The 22,694-nt window shown below is 45.1% G+C and overlaps 1 protein-coding gene across 1 annotated transcript in view; it reads right to left on the reverse strand.

The window, feature by feature from the left end:
- LOC118774704 (lysine-specific demethylase 6B-like) overlaps positions 1 to 22,694 on the reverse strand; it is a 42,107-nt gene that overhangs the window by 13,368 nt on the left and 6,045 nt on the right. The gene's annotated exons all lie outside the window — the stretch shown is intronic.

The raw sequence follows: 22,694 nt of genomic DNA on the forward strand, positions 1-22,694 counted from the left end.
CACATAAGCACGCACACACACACACACACTGTGCATTCTTAAAATATTACTGAGCCTCTGATGGTTCACTAGTGAGACAGTCAACAAATCAGAATGGAAATGTCGGATTAATTTAAACATCACGCAAGCTAAATAAAATGTAAAGGCAGGACTTTTTTTTGAGCTCCAGCCCTGAAGGAGACACTGAGTACCCTGCATTATGCATCGGTGCAATTTCATACACCAAATTAAAAAGCAGCACACTTCAGTCCCCCAGAGGAGGGTACTGAAGAGTCCACCATGGCCAGGAGCCACAATGGCACCCAGACAGAATGAGAACTGCAAGACAATACCTCTCTCTTCAGCATATCCATAACAGTATAACCTGATGAAACAAGCATGTAGCCATGGCAACAGGGAGAAAAGCAGATGAGGAAGGCAGAGAGAAAGCAGCCGGTAGAAGCAGGAAGTAGGGCTATGACTGGGGGGGGGGGGGGGCGTCACGAGACTTCCTGTGGAATAAAGTATGTCTGTAACCTATTTCACACACACACACACACACACACACATTTACACATATGTTTATCTATCATCTAATTGGGGTTGGAAGGTGTGATCCACAGTAATAGAGACAGGGGAGTTCAGTGCTGGTCTCTCTGCCTGCTGTTGCAAAAAAAGACACTGCAGTGTGGTATAATGGCAGAGCAGGGCCGGCAGCCCAAAGGTTGCAGGGTCAACACACTGCTGTTGTACCCTTGGGCCGGGTGCATAAACCTGAAATGCCTCAGTAAATATCCAGCTTTACAAATGGATACAATGTAAAAATTGTAACCTATGCAAGCTGCTCTAGCTAGGAGAGCCTCTGCAGAGCAGCTAAACATAAACATGAGAAGAACAGAAACGTGAACCAGGGGATGCATCTTCCCTGGAACAGGGATCCAAAGGGCTGTTAGAGACCTGCAGGGGAGCAGGATTAAAGAGGGGAAGAAGAGAGAACAGCAGAAGACAGAGGAGGAGAGAGCAGGAGAGGGGTGCTGGGGGCTGATCTCTCACAGCAGAGCAGACAGAGGACAAATTCACAACAGGGCTGTCACATTCTCCACACTCTTCCACAACGCACCCCTCTCTCTCACACACACAAACACACATGTGTCACATTATAGCCCTGAAATGCTACAGTCCTGAAGACAAAACCTTGTGGTAACAGTTTTGTTTACCATATCGCTACTGGGCTCACCCACATGCACACACGTACCAAGCTCTGCCTTTATAATGGAATACCATTCTATTCCAAACACATGGAATATATACTCTGGTCTGTTATGTTTCTGAAGACCGGGAGATTACCTAGTGACTCAATTAACACATTTTGTGGTTGACATCACTGCACTATAAGAAACCTCAAGTGACCTTGATGGTGACACATAAATGCCCTTCGTTTCGTGTGACTTACACAGCAAAAGAGCTCGAGCCTATTTTAGTAACACAGCTAGACTGTTGTCATTGTCTTTGCCGCGTTATGATGCCGCCCTTACATTTGGCTATGTATTTCCTCTTTGAACTGCTATGTACGCTCACGCTCTGGTCAAGCACCTCCCCCGCCCCCATAATGAACGTCTCTTGAGTCTTCAAAGAGAAAGAAAGCGCATACTAGTTTTCGTTTCCATGTTAATTGGTCTATACAGCAAAAGATCGGAAGCTGAATTTCAAAGGATTCCCACCCCCCTAACCCCCTAGCCCCAAGACCGTGTCGGAAGAATGGGGGGCAAAGCTCATCGATACAGTCCTACCGGGCTACCGGTACTACCGGGCACACATTTGCACATCACGTGAAATAGGCCTTAATTTATTTATGCAATTGCTTAATTATAGGCTATGAACACACACACACACCTCAGAATTGTTTTCTCCTCGTCGGCGTCTGACGAGGAAAAACTCCACGATCAAACCACCTCACCGCTTTTTGTGAGGTAGTAATACGCAAATATGCTTGAACGTCAACGCGCGTCTGCACTTAGCTGCACTTGCAGCTCATGCACCGTTTAACGACACGCTGCATGGATCCAGCCTCGCGGTGCAGTCTGACACAAAAAGAGGGGCCGCTGAAAGCGGTCTCTACCCACTCCCCTCCCACGCACACAGACACATTCTTTCTGTCTCTCTCTCTCCCTCTCTCTCTCTCTCTCACACACACACACACACATTTGCTCAAGTGGGTAACTGTAATCGACGCAAGGCTTGCAACATTTTGTCGCTGTGTCCCTCAGAGAAACACCAACATTATTATATTGTCATATGATGATCGCCAGTTTAACAAAAAAAAAAAAAAACTACAATGTAAGTAATTCGGACGCCTAACAGTTTACCGATCACGTGTTAAAGTTTCAAATACACTCGTATAACCCGACAAATCCGTTGAAGGGCAAATCCAGCCACAATTCGTAAATGCGAGTCTGATACACAATATAAATTGGTCCTTCACAGTGGAACCACGACCGGCTTTTGGTTTGACGCTCTATGGTTTTATCTTGACTGCAGCTAGACTGGTGCTCCACACAACGTTTGAGGTAACATTCGCAGTGTTTATCAAGAACTAGAGGCGTGTATAGTTATATAATAATATAAAGTTAGTAGTTATTTGTGTTACAATTAAGGCCGACTTACCTTGCTATTGACTGAGAAAAAATATTTCTGCAAAATCTGTGGTCAACACGGCGCCACTATTTCAATGTCCTTAGTTTCGGTCTGAGAAATGAAAGACAGCTTAGTGGCGACTGGAGGTGCTGAGAAAAGACTTCTAAGGTGCGCCTTTAACGGTGCACTTCATGACTGCGATACATGAAAATTCATTTAACTGTCAGGCCAGGGTCTGTATTTTCCAGCATCCCAACCAACATGCAGCTGCAAAAAATTAAAAGAAAAACTTTTACTTTGTATGCGAAACAAAAGAATTGTTAGCTAGAACGTTAGCTTGGCTCTAAAAACAATACAATATTTTCAAATTGAACTATTGACACAGTAACCTATATTTATCGATGGCAGCTGAGCGTAACGCCGCATGTAACAATGACCGACGGGCCGACTGCTCGTGAAAGCAGATGAATTTTCTGCAACAAACATCCCAGTTTAGACCGGCGGAGCGAATATCCGCATTGCTACTTCATACGTCGCTGGTGCTGGCCGTGTTCTCCCTGAACAGATGATACCATACTTGCTTATTCTTCCGATGACCGGCACGGAGCAAGTGGGTCAGCCATAGTATCGGTTTTGTTTATGATTAGATCGTATCCCCACCCCCTCGCCGCTTTCACTTGCAGTTCCTCGTCTGGACACTCTGTTCTAGCGGACTGAAATTGACTGAGCTCTGTACGACTTAAAGGGCCAGCCCGCACTTTTGTGCGCTAAAACCTACCACCACAGCAAACGGAATCACCACGCTCACGAGCATCCACTCCAGAGCCGCCCCCCTCATCCAAAATCACATCAAAGCCCCTCCTGCCATGCGACGTCACAATATAACCCCGCCCACAGACGGAATTCCCTTTTAGTGCAAAATGGCCCTGACTTCTCCCAAGAGAGAGACAGTTACGCTACTCTCATTCATGGTCGAACTTGTATCACATTCACGATGAAGGCACAGTAACTGATTGCCCTGTCATTATATAATCATGACTTGAACATAATGCTGCTCTCTCTCTTTATTTCCTAGTGGACTGTCCTCTCAGATTTGTGCCTTCACCAACTGACAGCTGAAATGCCCACACACGTGCACACATACCCAAGCGTACATACACACAGACACATGAATGTGCACACACATCTCTCCTCAGCCTCTGTCAAACTGTAAATGTGCCATTGTTAGCATGGCAAGAGTTATCCAGTGTCACCAAAGCATTTTAAAGCATGAACATATGAGAAACCTCCCCTGCCTCCCTCTTGAAGAGTGGCACACAACAGCTCAGATAAGAAGGAACACAATACTTTATAATAACAAAACAGACAAAACAGAGGAAATGATGGTTAAATAAAAAATCTTAATAAAAAATCACACTCTCCCATCTCTCACAGCTATCTCTGCTTCAACTGCCGAGATGGAGGGAGGTTAGAGAGCTACAGGAAGTGAGTTGGGGGGGGGGGGGGGGGGTAAGTGGGTGGGAGAGGGAGAGAGAGAAGGAGAGAGAGATTTAGCTCTTAAACAACAGTCACAACACAGAGAGCATAAATAAAAGATGAATGGACAAAATGAAGAACAAGACCAAAAGTAACAAAACAAATTCAATGAAACTCACCACAACCATTAATATGAATATCATAACAGCTAAAAAGTTTTTTTCACATATTCACACCGCCACTTTGATGAAAAGCTTACAGATATTGTATTCAGGCATGCACACATGGGGGTGGGGGTGGCTGAGAGGCACCAGATATGTGGCTGACTGCCATAACCTAAGGAACAACTGGAGGAACAATGACAGACTTACCATTTAATTTGATTAGTTTTATTTTACTAGTTGTATTACGATCATTATTATTTTGTATCATTATTAATCCTGACATTTATTATTTACAGTATGAAGTTGAATATTGTAAATATAATAAGTGTTAATTGCTTTGGCAACATTGTGTTTGGAGCAGCCATGCCAATAAAGCATATCTGAATTTGAATTTGAATTGAGAGAGAGAGAAGAGTGCTTAGATGTGGCATTATTGAGTTAAAAGGGGGTGTGAAATTCACACGTTGGTTTCCAAGTTGTCAAAACAACAGCTTCTGTTGCTAAGGTTTGTGCTTTCTATAAGTTAAATCCCATTAAATGGAAACTCTCTCAAACACACACTCACACACACACACACCAATATACACACAGCTCTGTGGCTTTGGCTATCTGTAGCTCCTGGTGACTGGCCAGTTGCCATAGCAATATGAACTGGGAGAGTTCTCATGCCAGGTGATGCTGGCTCATGACCACGTCGCCTTATCTGCCTGATTCTGTTTGGAGATTGTGTCTGTTCCTCATAGCCCAGCAGAACAGTGAACAGGAGGAATTTCTCAGGTGAGAGGGGAGGAGATCAACTAATCAGCTGAGTTTGTCATTGGAGGTGGAGGAGGTGGCAGTCGAAGAGGTTTCTTGGGTGAGGGTGAGGAAATCAGGAAATCAGAGGAGTCTGTTGATTAGTGAGGGGATCAGCAAATCAGAAGAGCTCCCTGGGTGAGGGTGAGGAGAGGTGTGAACAGATGGGGTGTGGTTTGTGTCCTAGGCTGTGAAAACAGCCAGTGAGAAGGACAGGCAGTGTGGGTGTGGCTTACTGATTCCTGCTGAGTGACAGTGACAAATGATCTACTGTGTGACACAGAGAGGCACAAAGTGTACCAACACACTCACACACTGACATACACATACACACACACTGACACACTAACATAATCACACACAAACACACACACACACACACATATTGACATAAACACACACACACTGAGATAAAGACATACACATGCTGACAAACATGCTAACACATTGACATAAATATATTCATGCTCTCTCAAAGACACACATACACACTCACATGAGCACATACACACTACCTCCGAGTGTCTGTTTTGGAGAGAGGGAGACAGACAGGGGAGACTGAGTGAAATGCTTTAGTTGAGAAACAGATGTGAACTTGATGTGAACTTCAGTCTCTGCATCTAACACGTGATACGTATTTAAACAGTTCATAAACAATAAGCTTGTAAATTTGTAGAAATATACCCTTTCGTCATTGAGTGACTAGTATTTTTGCATCATCTTTAATCACCATCGCCATCATCATCTTTTTCACATTGTGTGAGGGTCACCTGTGTTGAGTATGAAGCAGTGTAGGTGCAGTGCAGCTGTGTAGTTTAGCCGTGTTGTGTATAGAATTGTGATAGTGCAGTTTGGTTATGTTGCTATATGGCTGTGTTAGTGAAGCTTAGAGCAATCAGAGCCTGTAATTACTGGGCAGTGTTATGATTGCTAGTGACACCTTCATAGCTGTGGGAGGGGCCTGCCCTAACTGCCATTTCTCCCGCCCTCTCTCCCTCTCTCAGAGGTAAAGGGCACTGAAATGTGGCGGCTGTCTTCACGCTGTCAAAACACACCCTGTCCTGCTGCTGAGAGCTTCCAGGCTACAGGTTAACTACTACAGTTTTTTTTAAACTGTTTTCATTTAGCAGATGCTCTTACGCAGAGCAACTTACATAGGTTACAATTTTATCCATTTATACTGCTTCATACAAGGAAATTGTGCCTTAAGTACCTTGCCCAAGGGTACAACAGCAGTGCCCCAGTGGGGTATCAAATGAGCAACTTTTTGGTTATAAACGCTCCTTCCCACTACGCCACATTCCCACCAGACCAGACAGAATAAGACACCTTTAATCTCTCCACTTACACATTCTCTCTCTCTCCCTGTCTCACACACACATACACACACATACACATAAGCACACCAAAGGTAAGCAAAATACGAACATAATATTGCACATTTTATGGTACTCACACTTACAGCTACAGCTAACCTTTTCATCGGTGTGATGAAGATTTTCATGTCTTATAACTGGGAAGAACTGACAGAGTTCAGAGTCTCAAGGTGGTACATTTTCCAGCAGACCCAGACTCAGCACTTAGCCAGGCTGCTAACTCAATGAGGAACCACCAATACTCTTAAATACACTAGCTTCCCCTTCATTCATGTCACAGGCAATTTTCTGTTGTGTTATCATATAACTCCCTGGAACTTACTATGCCTGAAACCTCTCTTTCTCAAGAGATATTAACCTTACAGACACCAGCCAAATAGGCTAGCATGGAAAGTCTCACGGCCTATATGCATGGATGGTTTGAAAATTACAGAAGTCTTAGCTCTACAGAAGCACTAGAACTAAAGAGGGCTTTCAGATGTGGGCCTCCACCCCTCCCAACCCGTGTCTACTGTGCACTCAGAGACAGTCATGAGGCTGCTTTTTAAAAGGACACCTGCAGCTCCTCTTAACTGCTGTCCTCATTCACACATGCAGAAGGAAGGAACAGTAGTTCAGACTGAGGTGATGCAGCACAGAGAAGGGCTACAAGCCCTGATCTTTACCACTACGCCACACTGCTGCTCTGTACTGATGTGAGTGCATGTGTGTGTGTGTGTGGGGGGGTGAGGGGGGGGGGGTGTGTAAGTAAGTATATAAGTGTGTGTGTTTTTGACTGCATGTGTGTGGGGGTTTGTGTATTAATGTGTGTATGTGTGTGTGGGGGGGTTGCTGTGTGTACGTTTGTGTGTGTGTGTGCATGTGTGAGTGGGTGAGGGCTCTGTCACAGACACTGCATAACTGTATGTTGCTCTGACTCATCTCATTAACAGAATAGGCTGTAGGAGATTATATATTATGTGTATATGGATTTCCATGTATAGCTGCAGGGCATATTACAGTACAAGCTGTCTAGAAACTGCCTGGGAGAAATTACTGGTGTCAGTTTTACGGCCCCTGTCTGTACCCTCCCCTTTAAAGACCCCAGAAATCATGTTGCACTCAAAGTCAATCACACAATGTGTTCATGAGGAACCATGGCCCCCTTCCCAGAAGCAGCACCCCAACCCCCATCTCTCCTTCTCTCTCCTCTCAGCAGTCAATCAGTCACACCCCTACTCCACTCCAGTGAATGTGGCTCTTTCAGTGTGTGTGTGTGTGTGTCTGGGGGGGGGGGGGGGGGGGGGACCTCAGTGCAGGTCTGTCACCAGAAAGGACCAGCAGATCATACATAAACAACACACCTAAAACAAGAAAACACTCTCCCTAAAGCACACAAACACACCCCTTAAAACACACAAACACACCCCTTAAAGTACACAAACACATCTGATAAAACACACACTAACACACCAAAAGGTCAGGGGAACAACATAAATGGAGAAACATACATGATAAGGGAATATGCATGAACATGCGTGATGAGGGAACAGTGTAGTCACAGAAATAGTATAATCACAGGAACAGTGTAATGAAGTAACAATGTAAGCAGGAAAAAAGTGTAATGCGGGGAACAGTGTAATCAGAGGAACAGCGTAATGAGGGGAACAGTGTAATGAAGGGGACAGTGTAATCAGAGGAACAGCGTAATGAGGGGAACAGTGTAATGAAGGGGACAGTGTAATCAGGGGAACAGTGTAATCAGGGGAACAGCATAATGGGGGAGAGTGTAATCAGGGGAACAGTGTAATCAGGGGAACAGCGTAATGAGGGGAACAGTGTAATGAAGGGGACAGTGTAATCAGGGGAACAGTGTAATGAGGGGAACAGTGTAATGAAGGGGACAGTGTAATCAGGGGAACAGTGTAATGGAAGGAGAGTGTAATGAGGGGAACAGTGTAATCAGGGGAACAGCATAATGGGGGAGAGTGTAATCAGGGGAACAGTGTAATCAGGGGAACAGCGTAATGAGGGGAACAGTGTAATGAAGGGGACAGTGTAATCAGGGGAACAGTGTAATGGAAGGAGAGTGTAATGAGGGGAACAGTGTAATCAGGGGAACAGCATAATGGGGGAGAGTGTAATCAGGGGAACAGTGTAATCAGGGAAACAGTGTAATGAGGGGAACAGTGTAATGAGGGGGACAGTGTAATGAAGGGGACAGTGTAATCAGGGGAACAGTGTAATGGAAGGAGAGTGTAATGAGGGGGACGGTGTAATGAGGGGAACAGTGTAATGGGGGGGAGAGTGTAATGAGGGGAACAGTGTAATCAGGGGAACAGCGTAATGGGGGAGAGTGTAATGAGGGGAACAGTGTAATGAGGGGAACAGTGTAATGAGGGGGACAGTGTAATCAGGGGAACAGCGTAATGGGGGGAGAGTGTAATCAGGGGAACAGTATAATGAGGGGAACAGTGTAATGAGGGGGGGCAGTGTAATCAGATGCTGCAGTAATCTTGAGCTTCACCACTGTCACCTCATTAACACCACACACATGGTCACACTCTCACAGATGTGTACAGACACATAAAATCACACACTCTCACAGATGCACACACTCAACTCTTACATACAGATATATACACACACACACATGCACACGCACACACACACACTCAAAGATACAGTACATACAATATGTGGAAACACACTATGTGTCACACGCCTGGGTACCAGTACATCATGGCTTTTACTTCTGGCAGCAGCATTGGGCCACAGTCCCAAACCACTCCACTGTGGTACTGACCTGCTACATGCCCTTTTATAACATGACCCTGTCTATCTGTACTGCTGGGTATCTATTTAACAAATCCAGGGTTTACGCCCTGGGGATAAGTCCAGTTCTGTCACTACTGCAGTACGCCGCAGAGGCAGAACACCAGAAAAGCTGAGCCAAAAAGCCAAAAGTACCTGAAAGGAAGCCCTATGGAAGTGTTTGTACATGCTGAGCGCATACAGAGCTGACAGGGCAGTTCTTGAGGATCTCAGACTGGGGTCTGGGAGGCCCCTGGGGAGGGACGTGTATCCCAGCAGAGAAAGGTGCCTGATGAATGAGGGGGTGAAGACTCACAGAAAAATCTCTAAATCCAAGTCACAATGGCCTTTCCAAATCCATGAGTCATAGAAACATTCATAAAGAACAGAGTCATAGAGCCATCCCAAACTGCAAGTCAGGGAGCATGTCAAATACCATGTCAAATACAATTTTGTGGCAGATCCACATCCCCTCTCTGCCCTTTTTGGTATCCCACCCATTAACATCCTATCAGCTGAGGCACGGCATTCTATAGCCTTCTGTACCCTGCTGGCCAGGCGTCTAATTCTGCTGAACTGGAAGCACACTTTGCCCCCGTCCTATGGTCGATGGATCAAGGAAGTTCTGTATAATTTAAAGTTGGAGAGGCTAAGGTTTTCTCTCAGAGGCTCTCTTAAGAACTTTGATAAAACTTGGAACCCCTCGTTGTTCATCATAGATTCAATAGATATTGTACCTGAGGAATTAGATATCTGAGTCTTTCTGATTTACATTATTGTTCTAACTTACCATCCCAAGTTTATTTATTTGTCTTGATTTTCTCCTTTGTTTTTTTCAGTGTGTTTTGCTTTGTCTCTCCCTTTTGTGTTGTGTTTATCACCTAGAGACAGGTGGGGTTAGGGGGCGGGATCTTAGAAAAAGGGTGGGGTGGGGTGGCTTCAAAAACATGAAAATTGAAAATGTGAGCACTGTTTCATGTCTTTCTCTTCCACTTTGTGGACATTTTGTAATGTTGAATAAAACATATTAAAAAAAATACCACGTCAAATACAGACCCACCCAAAAACCCTGAGTCACAGAGGCATCTGTAAACCTGAATCAGAGGCATCTATAGACCTAAATCACAGAGGCATCTGTAAACCTGAGTCAGAGGCATCTCTAATCCAGAGTCACAGAGGAATCTGTAAACCTGAGTCGCAGAGCCATGTGTAAACCTGAATCAAAGGCATCTATAGACCTGAGTCACAGAAGCATCTGTAAATCTGAGTCAGAGGCATTTGTAAACCTGAGTCACAGAAGCATCTGTAAATCTGAGTCAGAAGCATTTGTAAACCTAAGTCACAGAGGCATCTGTAAACCTGAGTCAGAGGAATCTGTAAACCTAAGTCACAGAGGCATCTGTAAACTTGAGTCACAGAGGTATCTGTAAATGTTAGTCAGAGGCATTTGTACATCTGAGTTACAGGGGCATTTGTAAACTTGAGTCACAGAGGCATGTGTAAACCTGAATCAAAGGCATCTATAGACCTGAGTCACAGAAGCATCTGTAAATCTGAGTCAGAGGCATTTGTAAACCTAAGTCACAGAGGCATCTGTAAACCTAAGTCAGAGGAATCTGTAAACCTAAGTTACAGAGGCATCTGTAAACCCGAGTCAGAGGAATTTGTAAACCTAAGTCACAGAGGCATCTGTAAACTTGAGTCACAGAGGTATTTGTAAACTTCAGTCACAGAGGCATGTGTAAACCTGAATCAGAGGCATCTATAGACCTGAGTAACAGAGGCATCTGTAAACTTGAGTCAGAGGCATCTCTAATCCAGAGTCACAGAGGAATCTGTAAACCTGAGTCACAAAGGCATGTGTAAACCTGAATCAAAGGCATCTATACACCTGAGTCACAGAGGCATCTGTAAACCTGAGTCAGAGGCATTTGTAAACCTAAGTCACAGAGGCATCTGTAAACCTGAGTCAGAGGCATATTTGTAAACCTGAGTCACAGAGGCATCTGTAAACCTGAGTCAGAGGAATATGTAAACCTGAGTCACAGAGGCATCTGTAAACCTGAGTCAGAGGCATCTCTAATCCTGAGTCACAGAGGAATCTGTAAACCTGAGTCACAGAGGCATGTGTAAACCTGAATCAAAGGCATCTATAGACCTGAGTCACAGAAGCATCTGTAAATCTGAGTCAGAGGCATTTGTAAACCTGAGTCACAGAGACATCTGTAAATCTGAGTCAGAGGAATATGTAAACCTACGTCACAGAGGCATCTGTAAACCTGAGTCAGAGGAATATGTAAACCTAAGTCACAGAGGCATCTGTAAACCTGAGTCAGAGGAATATGTAAACCTAAGTCACAGAGGCATGTGTAAACCTGAGTCAGAGGCATTTGTAAACGTGAATCACAGAGACATCTGTAAACCTGAGTCACAGAAGTGTCTGTAAACCTAAGTCACAGTGGCATCTCTAAACGTGAGTCACAGAGGCATCTGTAAACCTGAATCAGAGACATCTCTAATCCTGAGTCACAGAGGAATCTGTAAACCTGAGTCACAGAGGCATCTGTAAACCTGAGTCAGAGGCATATTTGTAAACCTGAGTCACAGAAGCATCTGTAAACCTGAGTCAGAGGCATTTGTAAACCTAAGTCACAGAGGCATCTGTAAACCTGAGTCAGAGGCATCTCTAATCCTGAGTCACAGAGGAATCTGTAAACCTGAGTCACAGAGGCATGTGTAAACCTGAATCAAAGGCATCTATAGACCTGAGTCACAAAAGCATCTGTAAATCTGAGTCAGAGGCATTTGTAAACCTGAGTCACAGAAGCATCTGTAAATCTGAGTCAGAGGCATTTGTAAACCTAAGTCACAGAGGCATCTGTAAACCTGAGTCAGAGGAATCTGTAAACCTAAGTCACAGAGGCATCTGTAAACCCGAGTCAGAGGAATATGTAAACCTAAGTCACAGAGGCATCTGTAAACCTGAGTCAGAGGAATATGTAAACCTAAGTCACAGAGGCATCTGTAAACCTGAGTCAGAGGCATCTCTAATCCTGAGTCACAGAGGAATCTGTAAACCTGAGTCACAGAGGCATGTGTAAACCTGAATCAAAGGCATCTATAGACCTGAGTCACAAAAGCATCTGTAAATCTGAGTCAGAGGCATTTGTAAACCTGAGTCACAGAAGCATCTGTAAACCTAAATCAGAGGCATCTATCGACCTGAGTTACAGAGGCATCTGTAAACCTGAGTCAGAGGCATTTGTAAACCTGAGTCACAGAGGCATCTGTAAACCTGAGTCAGAGGCATATTTGTAAACCTGAGTCACAGAAGCATCTGTAAACCTGAGTCAGAGGCATTTGTAAACCTAAGTCACAGAGGCATATTTGTAAACCTGAGTCAGAGGCATCTCTAATCCTGAGTCACAGAGGAATCTGTAAACCTGAGTCACAGAGGCATGTGTAAACCTGAATCAAAGGCATCTATAGACCTGAGTCACAAAAGCATCTGTAAATCTGAGTCAGAGGCATTTGTAAACCTGAGTCACAGAAGCATCTGTAAATCTGAGTCAGAGGCATTTGTAAACCTAAGTCACAGAGGCATCTGTAAACCTGAGTCAGAGGAATCTGTAAACCTAAGTCACAGAGGCATCTGTAAACCCGAGTCAGAGGAATATGTAAACCTAAGTCACAGTGGCATCTCTAAACTTGAGTCACAGAGGTATCTGTAAATGTTAGTCAGAGGCATTTGTACATCTGAGTCAGAGGCATCTGTAAACGTGAGTCACAGAGGCATCTGTAAACCTATGTCAGAGGCATTTGTAAACCTAAGTCACAGAGGCATCTGTAAACCTGAGTCAGAGGCATTTGTAAACCTAAGTCACAGAGGCATCTGTAAACTTGAGTCACAGAGGTATCTGTAAATGTTAGTCAGAGGCATTTGTACATCTGAGTTACAGGGGCATCTGTAAACATGAGTCACAGAGGCATGTGTAAACCTGAATCAAAGGCATCTATAGACCTGAGTCACAGAAGCATCTGTAAATCTGAGTCAGAGGCATTTGTAAACCTAAGTCACAGAGGCATCTGTAAATCTGAGTCAGAGGTATTTGTAAACCTGAGTCACAGAGGCATCTGTAAACCTGAGTCACAGAGGCATCTGTAAACCTAAATCAGAGGCATCTATCGACCTGAGTTACAGAGGCATCTGTAAACCTGAGTCAGAGGCATATTTGTAAACCTGAGTCACAGAGGCATCTGTAAACCTGAGTCAGAGGCATTTGTAAACCTAAGTCACAGAAGTATCTGTAATCCTGAGTCACAGAAGTGTCTGTAAATCTGAGCCACAGTGGCATCTCTAAACTTGAGTCACAGAGGTACCTGAAAGCCTGAGTCAGAGGCATCTGTAAACTTGAGTCACAGAGGTACCTGAAAGCCTGATTCAGAGGCATCTGTAAACCTGAGTCAGAGAATCATCTCTGAATTTGAGTCACAGAACCATCCTTAATCCCAGAATCACAAAGCCATCCCTAAACAGACAGTCACAGAGGCACCACTAAAGCACAGCTTCCAGTGACAGCTGTGCATGACCTCTGCTAGGGAATCTTTGAGGCAGGAAGAGGAAGGTAGTTATAACAGCAACACCAACATAATTTCTATTCTGCTTTTCAGGCATCAGCTTTGGTTTAGCAAGGGAAGCACACATTATTTTTTACTTCAGACATGCTGTTATCCAAAACACATCTTATAATTTTTATACATTATCCAGCTGGATATTTATTGAGGCAGTCTGAGACATATACCTTTCTTAAGGGTACAACATCACTGCCCCACCGGGGATTCAAACCGGTAACCTTTGAGCGATGAGCCCAGCTCTACTAAGCCACAGATATACCCACAAACACACACACACACACACACATTCCACCAGCTACCAAACAAACAGCAGCTGCCGAAGCATCTGTAGCAGCGAGCATATTCAGCCTCTCCGCTCTGCAGGTGTGGAGCGTTACAGTACTGAGGTCACCTGAGAAGGACAGGCTTTTGGTCCTGCACATGGAGCCGTGAGGCGAGAAAAAGAGAACATCACTGCCTTTCATTTTCCATCGGGGAGAACCAGGAATGTGACAGGTGAAAATACTCCAGCTTCCGTTCCCTCTGCAAGCAAACACGCTATATCTCAACTCATTTTAGTGTTCAGAAGCAGGGGAGGTATATCTGCCCTGTAGGAGATCGCACACAGCTCGCTGTCTTACCTTGCTGGTGTTAAACCTGCATGAGAGGAATCTCGGGGTGCATGGGGTGCTTTGTAGCTCCGTAGCCACAGAGACTGAGCTCTGCTCCCTGCCTTTCTCCCCGGCGCTGCTGGTGCAAACACCTCAGCCACAGAGCAAAGGTTCAGGCGCAGGCATGAGATCAAGGGCTTTAGTCTGCCAGAAAAAAAAAATCCTGTACAAAAAGAATATGTGTGTCTCTCTGTCTTCTCCCTTCTTTCCTTTCTTCCCTTTCTCCTTCTCTCTCTCTCTCCCTCTCTCTCTCTCTCTCTCCCTCACTCTCTTTCGTTCACTCTCTCTTTTCTCTTGCTTTTTCCTCCCAGTAGTCAAACAAAGAAAGGAGAGGATCAGCTCAGGAAGAAAAAAGATCCCCCCCCGCACACACCAACCAGTCTGCCTTTGACTGGTGAGCTCCTCCCCCTTCCCTCTTACCCTCTCTCTCTCTCACTTGCTCTCCTCTCCCTCTCTCTCTCCCTCTCTGTCTCCATCCCTCTCTCCCCCCTCTCCCCCCCCCTCACACTCTCCCTCTCTCTCCTCTCTCTCCCTCCCTCTCAGCCTCACACTCTCCCTCTCTCTCCTCTCTCTCCCCCTCTCTCCCTCCCTCTCTCAGCCTCTCATGCTCTCTCTCTCTCTCCTCTCTCTCCATCTCTCTATCTCTCCCTCTCTTTGGTTTTTGCTTCATTTTTGCTGTTTTCTTCATGCAGTCCCACCTTCCCCCCACCAAAAACATGGTTTGAGTGAGATGGGCTTCTCTCTCCATCTCTCCCTTCCTCTCTCTCTCCCTCATTCTCCCTGTCTTTCACTCTCTCTCAATCCCTCTTTCTCTCTCCATCTCTGTCTTAATTTCTCTCTGTCCATCTCTCATCTTCTCTTGGTGGAAGAACTAAGGGGAGATACAGATGAATAAATGTCAAAGATGATTAAATTTGTGTGTGTGTGAGACAGATAGAGGAAGTGAGTGAGATAGAGAGTAAATGAGAGAGGGATATGTGGAAGTGGTTATTAATTGTTTAGACTGAAATATTTTTATTTGAAATTTAAATGGTATACTTTTGGTTGTTCTTCATTATTGGTATTGACTTATTGTTACTGGTTACATCTTTCTGGACACTGCAATGGTAATATGCATGTGAACAACTGTCATGCCAGTAAAGCACACTGAATTGAATTGAAATGAAATGAGTGAGGGAGTGGGAGTGTGTGTGTGTGTGTGTGTGTGTCTGTATTTACGCACTGGAGATGATTATGGGATGTATATGGCAGAAGCATGAAGGGCTAAAAGTGGCCCAATGTATCCCTGTTCCTGTGAGTGAAGGCAGACTAGCACAGCTGTATCCCTCTCCATCCCTGCCACTGAGAAAAATAAAGGTGAAACCTGGCTGAAGGGCCTGAATTAAAACAATCTGACTGACACACTACTGCCAGGCTGAGAGAATGGGAGAGACACACAGACAGAGAGTCCTGAGATGGGCCAGGTAACTGGGAATAGATCACTTCATAGACTAATAGTGAATCAGTGTGAACCAGTACCTCAGGTATTCCCAGTCTCACTCTCATCGCCATGGAAACATACTGCTGTCAGCCACTCAGTCAGCACAAACAGCTAGTCAGCTAACTGGAAGTGTGTGTGTGTGTGCGTGCATGTGTGTGTGCGTGTGTGTGTTTGTGTGTGTGTGTCTGTGTGTGTGTGTGAATGTGTATGTAAGTGTGTCTGTTTCCCTGTGTGTGAACCTGTGAACCTGTCTCCTGGTGCGTGCGTGGGTGTATGTGCACATGTGCATGTGTCCCTATGTGTGTGTCTTTGAATGTGTGTTTCTGAATGTGTGTGTGTGTGTGTGTGCATATGTGTACAAGTGCATGTCTGTGTGTGCACATCTGGTTGTAAGAGGCTGAAACCACAATCCCCTGCGGTGGCTCATATTTCAATTAGCTCAATTAGCAGTTTGAGTGTGTGCACAAGAGCTCAGCACCTCTGCTCCCTTAGCAGCATCTGCCTGAGCTTGTCTATTGTTAGATTGTGTGTGTGTGTGCGTGTGTGTGTCTGTGTGACTGTGTTTGTAGGTACGTGTGTGTGTATGTGTGTGTGGAGCCCTTTTGAAAAAAAATCATAACTCAAGTGTCCCCCAGAGTGGAGGATGGAGAGAGGGAGAGAAAGAGAAAAAGGCAGGGAGAGATTTAACTTACTATTACATATAATCCATTGGATAATTATTGTTTGTTATTCACCAGTTTAACTTCAATCGGTTTAATCATGTTTTCTTTGACTCTATATAGCTGTACTTCATTGTTTATATTATTGTTCATATTATTGCCCTGGTGACACAGCATTTGTTTATCCTACCAATAAAGAACCATCAAACTGAACTGAGAGAGAGAGAGAAAGAGGATACTAAAAATGGCTTAAACGGCTTTATGAATAACACATTTTTATTTCCTTCATCTGTTTGCTTTCAATTCACAATGAAACAGTCCCTCTCTAAGAATCAACTCTACTGAATTAACTTTTATCATTTAGCTACATTCAGCTACTGCCAGGTCTCACCTCTTCCATATCCCATGTGATGGCCTTCATCCTCCTCTTATTCATCTTCTTCCTCTCTGTAGCCTCATCTGAATATATCAACAGTATTACTATGTCCTTTGAAAGCCCAGTACAGAACACTTAGAGAAAAGACAAAGTAGGTGATGCCTTTGTGATGAATTGTGACTTGTACTTCCTGTGAGAGACAGGATTTAAGTGTGAGAGGCAAGATGTCAGTGTGAGAGGCGAGATGTAAGTGTGAGAGAGGATGTAAGTGTGAGAGGTAAGATGTAAGAGTGAGTGACAGGATGTAAGAGTGAGAGACAGGATGTAAGTGTGAGAGACAGGATGTAAGAGTGAGAGACAGGATGTAAGTGTGAGAGACAGGATGTAAGTGTGAGAGGCAAGATGTAAGTGTGAGAGACAGGATGTAAATATAAGAGGTGGGTGTGTCAGAAAAACAGAGATGCCTTTTCACAGAGGTGTTGCTGCAAAGTGTAGTTCACACACAAAAAGCCTCTGGGCTACAGCTCCCATCAGCACCTCTGAAATGCTGTGCAAAGCTTTGCACATTTTGTGTATCACCCTCCTTGTACAGACACACCAAATCAAAAGGTCAAAGGTCGCTGGGAGGATCTACTCTAGAGAACACCTGGGGTGTGTGTCAAGAAACATAACCGTTTAGTGAACAGCTGTGCAACAAAAACTGTAATTAGCATCGTGCAATGTCTGGCAGTGGTGCTGAGGTGTACAAATGAGCGGGTATTCTCAGAGGCAAAAAGGTGTATGATGACTGTGAGGACTCTCCAGGCTTCAGCCACCACCCCAACAGGGAATCAACCCCCCCCCGCCAGGCAAGTGTGAAATGGGAGACTGCAGCAGGAAGAGCCGTGCAGCCCTGGCCGACAGAGACGCAGGAATAATCAGGGCTTTGAAACCCTCCAGGTGCCCCTGGGAACCAGGCCTGTATCACTTCTGCCAGTGAGAAATGTGCAGCACTGAGAGACAGGAAACAGACTGTCTGTCCTGCGAGCTTTGCTTTTATCACCCTGAGATTTTAAACCTGATACTCCCCTCACCTGTAGGGGGGGGGGGGGGGGGGGGGGAAGCCAGGAACGACAGGCTCTGTGATCACTGCCATACAAAGGAGGGAGATCCACTTTCTTCTAAAATGCAATAAATACTCTGATGGAAGGGAAATATTCATTAAAAATATCACATTTGTCCTCCAAAATTTCAAAGAGAGGGCTGACACATGTCAGCCATGTTAGGAGAGGGGCCTACAGCAGCCCTGCCAGCAGCTCAGTAATGCTGGGAGAAGGGCTAAAAACCCCAGTAGCGGCTTTGATGGCCACATGCTGTACCGCTGTGCTGCAGTAATGTGACTTATTAATATTAATCATAATAATTAACAATGTATTAATTTATAATTTACTGTTACATTTAACATGTGAGGTTAATTATTGTTTATTACTAATCAGATTAACTTGTATTCATATATTTTCTTTGACTTGGTATAATTGTGCCTAATTGTTTACTTTTTCATCCATATTATTGCTCTGGCAACACATTTGTTTGTCCTGCCAGTAAGGCATTGAATTAAACTGAGCTAAAAGAGAGAGAGGAAGAAGGAAGAAGGGAGAATGAGGTAGGTAGGGAAGTCTGACTTTTTAGTTTACAGTGGAATTTCCTGAGTTTGCAGCAGTTTCTATAGACATAAAAACAATAAATAAACAGAGAACTGTTTCCTTAAACACAGCTGGTCTCAACCGTCTGAAAGGCTAAACTCCAGAACACACACACACACACACACAACCATGTTAGAGAATCACAGGCCTCCGGCTGACCCCCCCCCCCCCCTTTCTGTGTGAAGCAGGAGTTGGTACACTCCGCTGAGGCCTTGACATGTAGAAGAGCTCACTTGAGAATGGAGAGGCAGGGGGAGATCTGGCATGTCGGGAGGAGCATAGAGTGAGGGGGATTTTATTGGCTATTTTTAGAAATATAATTTATATTCATTGCATAGTTTCTCTACAGGCAGTTCAGGTCAGCTTGTGCTGTAATATGCCCTGCAGTCATACATGTCATATACAATCCATATACACATAATATATATCCTTCTACTGCCTGCTCTGTTAATGAGATGAAAGAGTCAGAGCAACATACAGTTCTGCAGTACTGTGATAGAGCCCTCACCCACTCACACACACACACAAATATGTACGTACCATGAGAATTCAGACTCTGTGTTTCTTCTTCTAACTTTGATATGAGTGTTTTCCTGGTTTTGCTTTAAATTAACATTCTTTGCTGTCAGGTGCACTTCAAAGCTGATGACATGTATGACTAACATGGGTGTAAATTAAAAGGAGGTTTGAAATTAAAGGGAGACGCTGAAACTGGGGTAACAACTCATACGGCCTCCCGGCCTCCCTTTATAAATAAATAACACAAGAAAATGGAGGCCATAGAAGACATCTTGGGCTGAGACACCTTCTAAACCAATACATGAAAAAATGCTGGATGACTAATAATAAACAAGGACTGTCCCTATATCTTCTCTGAGTATGCATGTGTTTCTGTATGTGTGTGTGTGCATGTGTGTGTGTGTGTACGTGTGTGTGGGTGTGTCTGTGTGTCTGCGTGTCTGTGTGTGCGTGTGCGTGAGGGGGCAATGGAAATGCTGTTGTCTGGTTTGAAATAAAGGCAGTTAGAGAACAGTGACTGTAATCAGGTTAGAAGCACATCTGCAGATGCACAGGGAAAGACCCTGGTCTTCCAGGCATCACCACAACACTGGAATGTGAGCTTGCGGTTTTATCGGTTTGCTTTGGGCCACACAGCAGGATGTAGTGAACACACGAGAGACAGAGAGAGAGAGAGAGAGCGACAGAGAGAGAGAGAGAGAGAGAGAGAGCGAGTGAGAGAGAGAGAGAGAGAGAGAGAGAGAGAGAGAGAGAGAGAGAGAGAGAGAGAGAAAGAAAAACAGAGGGAGTGAAGGAGGGAGGGAGAGAGAGAGAATGGGAGAAAGAGAGAGGGAGGGAGAGAGAAGGAGGGAGAGAGAGAGTGAGAGAGTAAGGGAGGCCAGCAGAAAGAGAGAGAGACATTTCCAGAAATTGGATCAGGGAAGCAGCTTGCTGGAAAAGCCCTGGCTATCAAGGTAACAGAAAGCTTCTTCATCTTCACGTTTTAGCATCATCTCAACCTGCCCTCCTCAGCTGTGTATGTGTGGCTCTAATCAGAGCCAAAACGGTGGGCTGCCCTGTAGATGATGGTGTCCCATTACGCTTGGTGCAGCTGATCCTGGCCAGAGCGTAAATGCTGGAACCCTCCACATTTGCAGAGTTTGATTGAAAATACACGTATGCCACCTACCATCATGTCTGGGTTTGGCCAACATGCTGCCAACCAGTTTGGCGTAGAATCACCTTCAGCTCAGGTGTATATGACCTACAGCTAAGGTGGATCAGTGGAAACACTGCCTCTCTCTGTCTCTTTCCCTCTCATTCTCCTCTCTCTGTCTCTCTCCCTCCCTTTCTGTCTCTGTCTCTCTCCCTCTCTCTCTCCTTCTCTCGCTGTCTTTCTCTCAACGCGTGATTGATGAAGGCAGAGCATAGTGTGGCTGTTGCCTTGGCGATCAGCTACCAGCCCTGTCTTTGTGTTGCTGAGGGCCAGTTGCCACAGCGATACACACTGTTGCTGGGGATTACATCATTGCTTTGTGTGGGAGGGTACAGTCTACAGTGACAACAGCCCAGATTGAGAGAATGTGTGCCATCCCTCCAAAACTATGCAGCCCAGCTCACACCTCTACACCTGCCCCTCCCATGCAGCCCCGCCCACAAATCTACTCCTGTCTAACCCCCAGCTTCCAGCTCCTCTCCAGACATCTGTGAGGTTAGTCGCATCATCACCTGCCTGTAGAGGCTGCAGGAACCAGGACACTCTGATCCCCACATCAGCAGCACTGCCAGGCCAGAGTCTTCCCCTCCTCTCACTGCCACACCACCTTTACACACCAACTTCCATTCACCCCTCCCATTTACCTCTGTATTTCACCACAAACTGACCTGTCAATCGATTGTCTTCCCTCACTGTTGATTACTGATTTTTGCCTTTAATTGTTAAGCTTTGGCCACATGTAAAGTAGAAGTATATAATTCCAATGAAACAAGTGGAGTTTTAACTGAGAGGGAGGCAGAGAGAGAGAGATAGAGGAAGGGGAGGCAGAGAGAGAGAGAAAGGGAGAGTGAGAGTGCTGGAATAAGGCCAGTACAGCAGTAGGAGCTATTTTTAAACTGCTAGACTAGGGGGAACAGCTGAAGCCTACCCTTGCCATATTTCACATTTTCATTCCGCCAAAGTGTACCTGTACTGCTCCCTGCAAATACATCTTGCCAGCAGACTCATCATTTATCATAATGCTCTATTCCCACTATGTTTATTTTTATTTTATTGTTCCATGAATATGAATCTGAACCATAAAAACGTCACAAGCAGACAGTGCCTATCGTTGGAATGCATTTAAACCATCATGTCCTCTCCTTCACACCGCTCCGCCATTCTTCTTTCCTGCACTGATGGTCTAATGCAGGGATCCGTCCCATAATCCCACACTGCAGCTGCTCTGCACACGCTGCGCTGTACCATAGAGGGCCCGGGCATGTCGAATGTCAATCACCCAAGAAGAAAAAGTAACGCAGACCAGTACACACACATATAGGGAATGTAAGTGCTTCCTGTCCTGGATCAGACACAGTTTTACAGAGCATATTTAGTGTCAAAACAGGGGGGTGGGCAAACTAATCTTGGATCAGTTGTCAAGGGCAGAAAGAACCTAAAGCCACACAGAGCTCATCGTGAGCAGTGGCTCTGGGGCACAGCTCTAAGACCGAGCCCTACTTCCTGCCCACCAGGTTCCTGACAGTTCACCACCTGAACTCGGCCACTGCAATCCATCATGATTCAGGTATAACACTAATCTACCCCTTAGTGCAGCCACGCAGTTCAGGTGGGTTTGAACGACATTACCAATCAGCCCCCAAGTGCAGCAGCAAATCTCTTCCCATTAATTTATCCTGAGTAAAGCTCATCAACTAGCGAGAAGCAGGGAGAGATCACTTTGATCGAATCTGTCGCAGGATCACACGCTCCAGCCACCGCATTTATTATCATTACACTGCGCTTCTGATCCCAGATACGTTCTGGCTTAAACTTATTACATGCATCATTTAAAAAGTGACTTAGGAATTTTTTTTCATTCAGCTATGTAATTACATAACGCTGTGTGTGCAACTGTAACACTTAAATCATTGCCATCTTAGCATTGTCATGATGAGAGGTTAGCGATTAAGAGCTCCAGACACAGGGATAAATGCTGAAAGAGCCTGACTCTGTGTGTGTGTGTGTGTGGTTCTCTCTTGAGCTGCAGAAGAGTGACAAACCCCCCCTCCCGAGATGCCTCCAGGACGTGGCCGGGGTAAGCCCTCTCTGAGTGCTCTGCCGCAATGTGCAGTGTGAAGGCTTGTTACGCCAAACCTCACCAGGCTAATTACGTGCTTATTTCCCCGACAGCAAGGACTTGCGAGGCCGGGGTTGCCGTGGTAATGTAACGGCAACCCGAACACAAAGGACAGGTCCACCTGCACTCAGAGGAAGGGGGACGATCTGAAACACCCCAGTC

This window comes from Megalops cyprinoides, chromosome 3 (genome assembly GCF_013368585.1).
Source record: "Megalops cyprinoides isolate fMegCyp1 chromosome 3, fMegCyp1.pri, whole genome shotgun sequence".
NCBI lineage: Eukaryota > Metazoa > Chordata > Actinopteri > Elopiformes > Megalopidae > Megalops > Megalops cyprinoides.